This window comes from Sinohyriopsis cumingii, unplaced genomic scaffold (genome assembly GCF_028554795.1).
Source record: "Sinohyriopsis cumingii isolate HCF-2022 unplaced genomic scaffold, ASM2855479v2 utg001578l, whole genome shotgun sequence".
NCBI lineage: Eukaryota > Metazoa > Mollusca > Bivalvia > Unionida > Unionidae > Sinohyriopsis > Sinohyriopsis cumingii.
In genome coordinates, this window is record NW_028316022.1 from 417,892 (window position 1) to 426,788 (window position 8,897).

Genomic DNA, 8,897 nt, shown 5'->3' on the forward strand with positions numbered 1-8,897 from the left:
CATCAGTTCTTAACTTCAGCTTCCAGCAGTTTTCTTTTGACATGCGTCGAATCCCTTATTGGTGCAATCTTTATCTGTCACTTCATCGAACTTGCCAGCGCTGTCAGGTTTTCATACTACGCAAGAATCCAGATGGGAGTTTTTGACTTCTTTTCCATACGTCAAGAACTTTTCTAGGTACGCTCGATAAGGGTAAGTATCCATGATGCTGCTGACCAGTTTGTTATTAAATACAAATCCACCTCGCTGAACAAGGAATGCATGAAATTGTGGACTTGAGCTACTGCCTCGTCGGCATCTATATCTGTACCATCAGATTCGTACTGTTACGTATATTTGATTTAATTTATATTTGATTTAAGTTGTGTTTGATTTGATTTGATTGTTTGGTGGTTTGGGTGTCGTTTTATTTTCTTTAAATGTCAGTGCAATGTAATTTTGTTTACTGGGAATTTGAAATTTTCCAGAAATTTAGTTTGACCTCAATGTTTCCATAAATTCCTAATAATACAAACACTTGTTTCTATTTTTGACTTAGTTCCTGGTCTTGATTGAGGGTCACGTAAACAACATTTTCTCGGAGTAAAACGATTGGTTCTTATCAAGGACATACATGATCACACGATCCTCTTTTTCGCAAATAGGCATTTCCGAAATTGAGAAATACTTAGTATTAATATTACTGTTTAGAGAGAGAGAGAGAGAGAGAGAGAGAGAGAGACGGGGGGGGGGGGAGTCCGGGCTTTTAAACGCTTGATATCAAGTTGTTTTCTTCTGTTGTAACCAGTCCTGAAGATTTTGAGTTTTTGAGTTATATGTTTATTTTTCTTCAGATTATTTGGACTCTAGAAGATTAATTCGTTTCTCTGGAAATATTATTGTATTCATACAGAACTCTTGAACAAGGACATTTCTTGAAAATTTTATTTTCAGTTACAAAACCGGAAGATACTTTATTGTGTTTGTACAAGAAATAAACGTCAACACAGTACAGGCTATCTTGGATTCTTCGTTGGGACTCGTACGTGGAATCATTAGAACATTTCAATATTAGGAATTCAAAAATGTTATTTTTGGATTATTCTTGTATTATGTTTAGATTTGATTCAAGAAACCGTAAGTTCTCATATTTGTTCATTTTTACTGCATTTTTCCAGGGTAATACATTATTTGTTATATTTTTCAAAGCTTGTTGGTTTCACTCTTTCTTGTGTTACTGTTTATTCTAGCCTAAACACGTAACAGTACACTTGGACTTTCAGGTACAAGTAACTGCTGTACAGATCAATGTAATCTTTCGGCTGTCGTTTGATTTCAAATTCGATGGCAGCTGAGGCCGCCAAAGAAGAGAAGGGATTAAATTCGACCCGTTGGGATTCATGCATCGTCATCATGGTTGTTGCATGCCAAAGAGATCCAGTACCGACTTGGAACAGGCGCAATACACTTGTTGCTTCATGTTCTATCTTTCTTTCTCTGTGACTTTGTTTAATAATCAAAAACGTCTAAGTCTCGAACATTGCTTCTTTTCTTAATCTTCCTAGCTCTGGGAGGTGGGAAGTCCTCTGGAAGGGGTGTCTTCGTTGTCTCTTTCTGCCATGTACTTGCTGTGACGTCAGGGAAGTAGGAATGCTTGAATCGGCACCGTCCTGGGCATTTGTAGGAGTTTTTTCGTTTGAAGCAAGTTATTTATCCCTGTTCTCAAGAAAGCTTATTTAGGCTTTTTGTTTGTCGATGATAACATTTCGGAGAAATTCTTTGCCGTGCGTCAATGCGGCATCTTTCAAGGCGCGCAATCGTCGTGTCATCACCGGTTTCAAAACAGGAGCCACCGAACGCAAGACCAATTTTAACTTATCTCCTAAATCATGTCCTCGCTGTCGAGCGACTCTTTCGTACACTTGATACATGACTTACAGCTCGTTAGAGAATCGTTTTCGGAAAAGGAGTTTCACCGTGTCTTTCCCTTTGGAGAATGGAATATTTCGTCCACAAATCCCTTTATAGCAATGGAAATCTTAGTACAGAAATACGGTGCCGTTATCAGTTTGCCATCGATGAGGATGACGACCCCTTTGTTTCAACACCAGTTTTAAGGCTCGCACTAACTCACTGCTCGATTTGGAAGTAAATGACACGACTCAGGCAAATTTGGAAACGACGTCGATGGCACAAAACAAACATTTGTAGCCACGATTATAAGTGGCAAAATGAGAGACATCGGCTAAATCGGCTACCATTGATGATCAATGCCCTCCACTTAGGTGCGACCTGTGGAAAAGTTTCTTCGAATTGGTTTGTGTAAAGTGTACGTGGCTTGTTCTTGCAACCATAGTACTTGAGGTAAACAGAGACTTTTGAGACGGGTTTTGGTAGAACGATACAATTTCTGAATGTCTCCGTGTCCCGCAGGATGGGATGGATCATAGTAAATGCTGACTAACACTTTTTCCATTTTTGTTAATAAGTGACCCACTCTTCACTGATGCTACACTTTGTTTCGTGAAGTATTTTATATGATTGTAATGCTTTGCGTGTCCGGAGAGCGATATGTGACGAGGAGGCGGAAGATGTCTGAACAAGGGTAACCGGTTCTTGTTTCACGTCCGTCTTCACCTTCCTTTTCTCTTCTTTGGAAGAAGGTCTGGTCATCATTTTTTTAAATCCATTCAATTCTGGGTGTAGGTGGTGTTGTTAACTTGCGTACTTTCTCTGGTGCTGTTGTCAACATTTTTTTAGCGTCGGCTGAGTTGTTTCGTCTACAGCTTTCTGGTTAAAGAGTTACAGACGTTACAATAGTTGACCTTACCTTGCGATTTTTCTGTTTTGGACAATCGTTTCGATCCATCAGCTATTGTACGTCGTGTTGCAAATGGGACATCTCGATCAAATAAGGATTGGAAGGCAAATGCAGGGTGAGTTGTTATTGCCAACGATAGTATTCCCTCCATCGTTTGTAAGGCACAAGAGCCAATTTCCGTCCTTCTATTCGATTCCAAAGGTCACGTTTGAGATCGTTTTACTCCAGAGGTCCCTTTTATCTTCTTGGTCCTTTTATCTTGGAGCCATAGGTAAAACAGCTCGCAACGGTCCTCCCAGCCTGGCTCCCACTATTCCAAGAGGTCCTAAGATAAATCCTCCGCGTTCCACCATAATCTTTTTTTTTTTCATGGATGGGGATTTTCTTTTGGATCATTTGGCAGAGAACATGTCGATGTTTGGCTAAGCATTCTTTCTGTTGGTTAGACAAAGGTATCGTTCCTTTCAAGACATTCAGACAACATTCTCTCATGGTATCAATGATATTTTTGGTGTCTTTGAAGGCTGTTTGAATGAGTTATTTTCGCAACGGTGAAGGGCTTTGGACAGGACAGAGAGCATGTACCAATATTTGGTTAAACGAGGAGGAAGTTCTTTTCTTTTCTGTCCGTTTTCAGCCAGAGAGTGGTGTGCACTTCTTTTACATGACATATTTTTGGTTCCGGAGCAAACAAAATTTACATTGATCCACATCCTTTACGGCAGATATATTTTTATACTGGAATGCGTCGCCGCTGATTGTCTTTACGTCGTATCAGCTTGATGACAGGCATCACACGTCGTGGAGGGGTTATCATCGGACTAAATCGGATCAGTTCTTTCTTGGACAAATCCAGTACACTCTGTAACATGCGGGTTTCCATCGTTTCATCAAATGACGAAGAACGGGTAACAAATAGTGCTTGCCTGGCATCACAAGCAATGGATAAGTGGAATAACCTGAGGCTACTGGAGACGCGGTCATCATCGTTGTAGGTTATGGCCTCTTGCGGTAAAAAGCTGTTTTCCGGGGTCTTTTATGTGGGCTTTTCTTTTTTAATTTTTCTATAGGCTTTTATGTTTCGGTTGCTGTGATCTGGTCTTGACAACACTGCTCTTTTTCATTTGGGTCCCTTTGGCTGATTTGGGAATAGTTTTTTTCTTGGGGAGAACTTTGCGGGCATTGGGATCCCATTTTGAGAGGGAGCAAATTATGACAGGTCCTAGAGAACTGCTACCTCCAAGTTTGAAAATGATTTGCATTTTGGTTTGAGTGTCGAAGCCAGGGTTGGCCAGTTGCGTCAGGGCTTCTTTATTTCTCTCAAATTAGCGTTTGATTTGATGTGGAATGTGAATGATGCCTTGCAGTAATTGACGTGCTGTCACCGTAATCTATCGTAAGACGTCTTTGAAACTGGTTTCTAAGACTCAAGCACGTATTTGTGTCCTTTTTGCGACTGTAGCTGTACAAGACACGACTCATTTTGGCTGTAAGATGAGACTAACGGGACGTCATGTTGATACTGTGTGCGACAGACTTAATGTGGCCGAGGTTTTTATAGATTTTTGTTGTTGTTAAGTCAACGACGGGGACGTGTACACGACAGGCCCTTCGTCTTAGCAGCAGTGATGAAACAGATGGGTACAAATTCGGGTGGTGGTGTGTGTTTTAAATCCATGATTAAATAGGCGTGTGGGGCTTAAGTGGCATCGTCTTACGCATAAGTCAGCCAAGGCGTTCCTAACTGTTTGGCTAAGACTTGCACTTGCGATTTATCTCTAGGGCTTTTAACCAAGATCACGTAATGTGTCTTGAGACTGATGGTGCGATGGGCTTTATTTTGTTGAAAGTGATGTGAATGAAACTGGCATTAATATGATGCCCTTTGCGCATAAATTACAGTTTAATTTCTTTTTCGTCTTCACCTAACATGTCATCAAAGATGACCAGATAGGTTTGACTAGGGTCAGACACGGTTCCGTCGTCTTCGCCAGGAATGCTAACCTCATACACGATGGATTCGCCTTGACTTTCTCGCAAGAGACTGTACCCCAATTGTACTACTATTTTTAACACCACACGATCCGTTGAGGTGAATGATCAATCAAATGATGTTTATGTTCGATCAAATGGTCTTTCGGGAATTTCTATGACACTCCTGTCCTGAAGGGAGTGGTTTTCCTAGGTGTAGGGTACTTCTGGATCTGTCACTAACACGGGTTTAAAAGTTACTTTTTTCACTTGACGCTTGAATTTAGAATAAAAACTATTGGTCATCATTGACCACTTCTTTGGTCCAAGCCTCGAAACCCCAACTTTTCTAGCCATGTACATCTGTCCAGTGTCGATGTAAGTCGCAAGCTACTCACTCACCGTCGCACACATCTTTAGTACCTAAAAGTTGACAGATCTTTTTTCCCGTAGAGGTCGAGACGTATCGACATTGACGCGCAAGGCTTGTAAGAGAATGTGTCTCTTGTGGACATTTAAAGGGACTACTTTCATGCTTTATTTGGAGGCAAGTACAGTTCGTAATGAGCCCAAAAAATAATGGGTTGGTAAAGAAAATCCTAGAAAGGAAGTCATTAAGACACATATCACACGACGATCCAAATTCAATGGACACAGTTCATATAAGTGTTGGTAATCCTTCACCATCTGAATACTGTGATTGATTTCCTTCCAAGGAATTTATTGTATCACCACTGATAAAGGTCGTGGCAATGTTGCCCGTTATTATACCTCTTTTTCGGAGGCAATAAGTGTACTTTCTGCACGGAGATAATCGTACACCAGTCGCAAATCTAAATGTTTTAGTCACTAATTTGCACATCACACACCGTTCAAAAATTCCCTCTTAAACTAAGTTTACATTGTATAAAAGACTTTGGTAATCCTCTAGCTATTCTTCTGGAATTCTTTGCAGTATGTCTACCTTGTGGTAAAAAGTATGAGTCACAACAAACCAATCCTTCTCAGCAACGTTTAGTTTAACGATGTCTGACCACTGGAACACTTTCATCTGAATCGGTCCTCTTATAGCTTCGAGGTACCAGTGGTTTCAACATCGGTGACGTAACGGACGAAATTGTTCTTTGCGTTTCAATTGCATTTTGACCAGCTCTCGGCAAATGCACTCTCTTAACTCCACTGGCAAACCATGAATGTTCTCGGAAAGTATTCAATCAGTGTCCTCAAAGAATCAGGAATCGCTGGGTTGTGGCCAATAACCCTGTTTATATTTGTGACTGAAGTAGTGTCCTCCCATTATCAGTCTTTGTTTACTTTGGAATTGAGCAGATATTAAAAATGGAGAAATGATTTCGAGCCTTTCACTTGCTTGTATTTTGACCAAGTCTCGGTAATTGCGTTTTCTCAACTTCGCAGGCAAACTACGAATAATCTCTTGTAAAATATCCATCCAGAGATTATTGAGGTAGTCCCACTAAAGGTAGGTAGTGACAATTCGGCGACCATCGAGCCAGGTAAGCCGAATCTTTCTGCTCCCACTCGCGAAGTGACTCTCCGCAACTGAAGCACTTGGCTTTATTCCCTTCGCCCAAGTAGATAAATCCGGCTCTGGCTATTTCATCGGGGGTAGGTCCTCCCAGATATTTAGGCTATTTTTCTTTGAAGGTTTGGAGTCGACTTTCAAAGTTGCAGAATTCAGGCCAACGCACAGGCAATGAATATTCGCCTTTCACATGCAAATTTCGATGAGGATATCTGCATGGTTTCACTTGGAGGATGCCATTGACAATGAAAACCAGTAGAGAATCCACGATCAGGTTTGACACACACAACATCATTTTACATGGTAGATGTAGTGGCAGTAGTCATAGCAAAGTTCCCATGATGTCCTGCTGAAGTAGTCATAGCAAAGTTACCATGATGTTCCGCTGAAGTAGTCATAGCAAAGTTACCATGATGTCCCGCTGAAGTAGTCATAGCAAAGTTCCCATGATGTCCTGCTGAAGTAGTCATAGCAAAGTTACCATGATGTCCCGCTGAAGTAGTCATAGCAAAGTTACCATGATGTTCCGCTGAAGTAGTCATAGCAAAGTTACCATGATGTCCCGCTGAAGTAGTCATAGCAAAGTTCCCATGATGTCCTGCTGAAGTAGTCATAGCAAAGTTACCATGATGTCCCGCTGAAGTAGTCATAGCAAAGTTACCATGATGTCCCGCTGAAGTAGTCATAGCAAAGTTACCATGATGTCCTGCTGAAGTAGTCATAGCAAAGTTACCATGATGTCCCGCTGAAGTAGTCATAGCAAAGTTACCATGATGTCCCGCTGAAGTAGTCATAGCAAAGTTACCATGATGTCCCGCTGAAGTAGTCATAGCAAAGTTACCATGATGTGATACTGAATCCCTAAGGTCACAACGTGCGGAATCTCTGCAATCGCAAGACAGCATCACACTCCACTTGAGAATCCCTGAACTTGAATGATGTCTGTTTAAAAGTAATCAACTTTCTTGCTTGGTCTTTGTATTTACAATAAACAATGGGTCTTGCACGTTGTACCTTTGTATATGCTGACCAATATAGACCTGACCGTACGGTAAAGAAAAGTGATTGAGAATCAGCACTCGCTTCTTGTACACAACTGGATAGACTTTTTCTAAAGGTCGACTGACAATTTGGTGTATGGGTAAACGTACAATCTTGTGCGGATCGTAGTTAGTCATTTTAATGTTTCCAACCTGTTCAGACTGCAAAGCTTCTTTCAGCACGCCAAAGTTCACCACTTGACTGGTGACATAATTGAGAGTGAATCCTTTCACTTTGCACTCCATGTGCACTTTTCCTTATTTGTCCCGGTATTCGTAGCCGCAATGTTTGGGACCTCCACTAGCAAAACGTAGAATCCTGTCGTACGGTGTGGTCGTCCGTCCAGGCTCCTAAATGTAGATGCAACTGTCCATGTCAAAATAGAGCACAAGATCTGAGGCTTCGTACTATTTTAAGTGAGCATGGGCTGTCACGTAAGCTGCAATGATGACATTACCAAATTTGTCATTTTTTCTTTGTAATTGACTAAGGTTAAGTCCTCGCGAAGGACGTCTACCAGGTTCTTGTATTTGGTTTTGTCGCGAATGATCTGTAAGTAGAGCGAAGGTTCTGTCAAATACTCTGTCTTGGGTAAACACGGACGTTGTGCCATTTTGCGCCTCAACTAAACACCACTTTGGCAAACGATCTTCTTCCTTCCTTTTTCTCGATGTTGTCTAATGTGATGCCTTCCTTCTCCTAGTAATTTTCTTTAAATTTCATTTGGGTTTCGGGATTGTGACCCACGTTCCTGTCAAGGCGCTTTCTTCCTGGATGAATTGAAAAGGCTCATCATGGTTACAGGTTTCGGCACAAGTAAGTCACAAGGGAAACATCAGTTGTCCATGGCAATGATGAGGTAAAACGGGATGGTGGGAGGCAAGACTTTGCACCTGATCAGTCCTTCGTATTATCAAATGTTGTTCACGTCGATGTGTTACATCAGAAATTGCGGGTGCCCTGCGGCAAAGTGACGATATTTGCACACGTAAGGATATAACGAACACACGTCCAAACACTGAGGTTTTTCTTTTCTCTTCATCGGCATGGTACACGAAACAGGTGGTATTTTGTCCATCATCCGTACAAACTGTCCCTCGGGTTCAGTGGGTCCACCAACTTTTAACTTTCCACGATACGTTTAATCTCGGGATCGGTTTTCAAACGGTGATCTTTTTCGTGTTCCCACATTTTCACCACTTTGTATCCTTGCTGTTCTAACTTCAAGTGCCGTTGACAAGTGGCCTGGTACAAGTCTTCCATGGTCCGTTGTAAAAACTGATTTTTAGTGCCACGGTCAGGGTAACAGACGGGACATCCGTGAAATAAGCAACCGTTAAACTCGTACACGATCTTGGGGATTTCTAAGTCCCATCCATCCACCGAATACGTTCCGATGGTCTTTTCACCTCCTCCTTTGCGGGCGTGTTAGATCCATTTGTCTTCCTTGTCACTCAAGTAATGTAGCCAGCGTAGGGCTTTTCACCAGTATTGAAGTCTGACAAGGTTTGTCGTTTGAGGGCTTATGACCGCCAGGGTGTT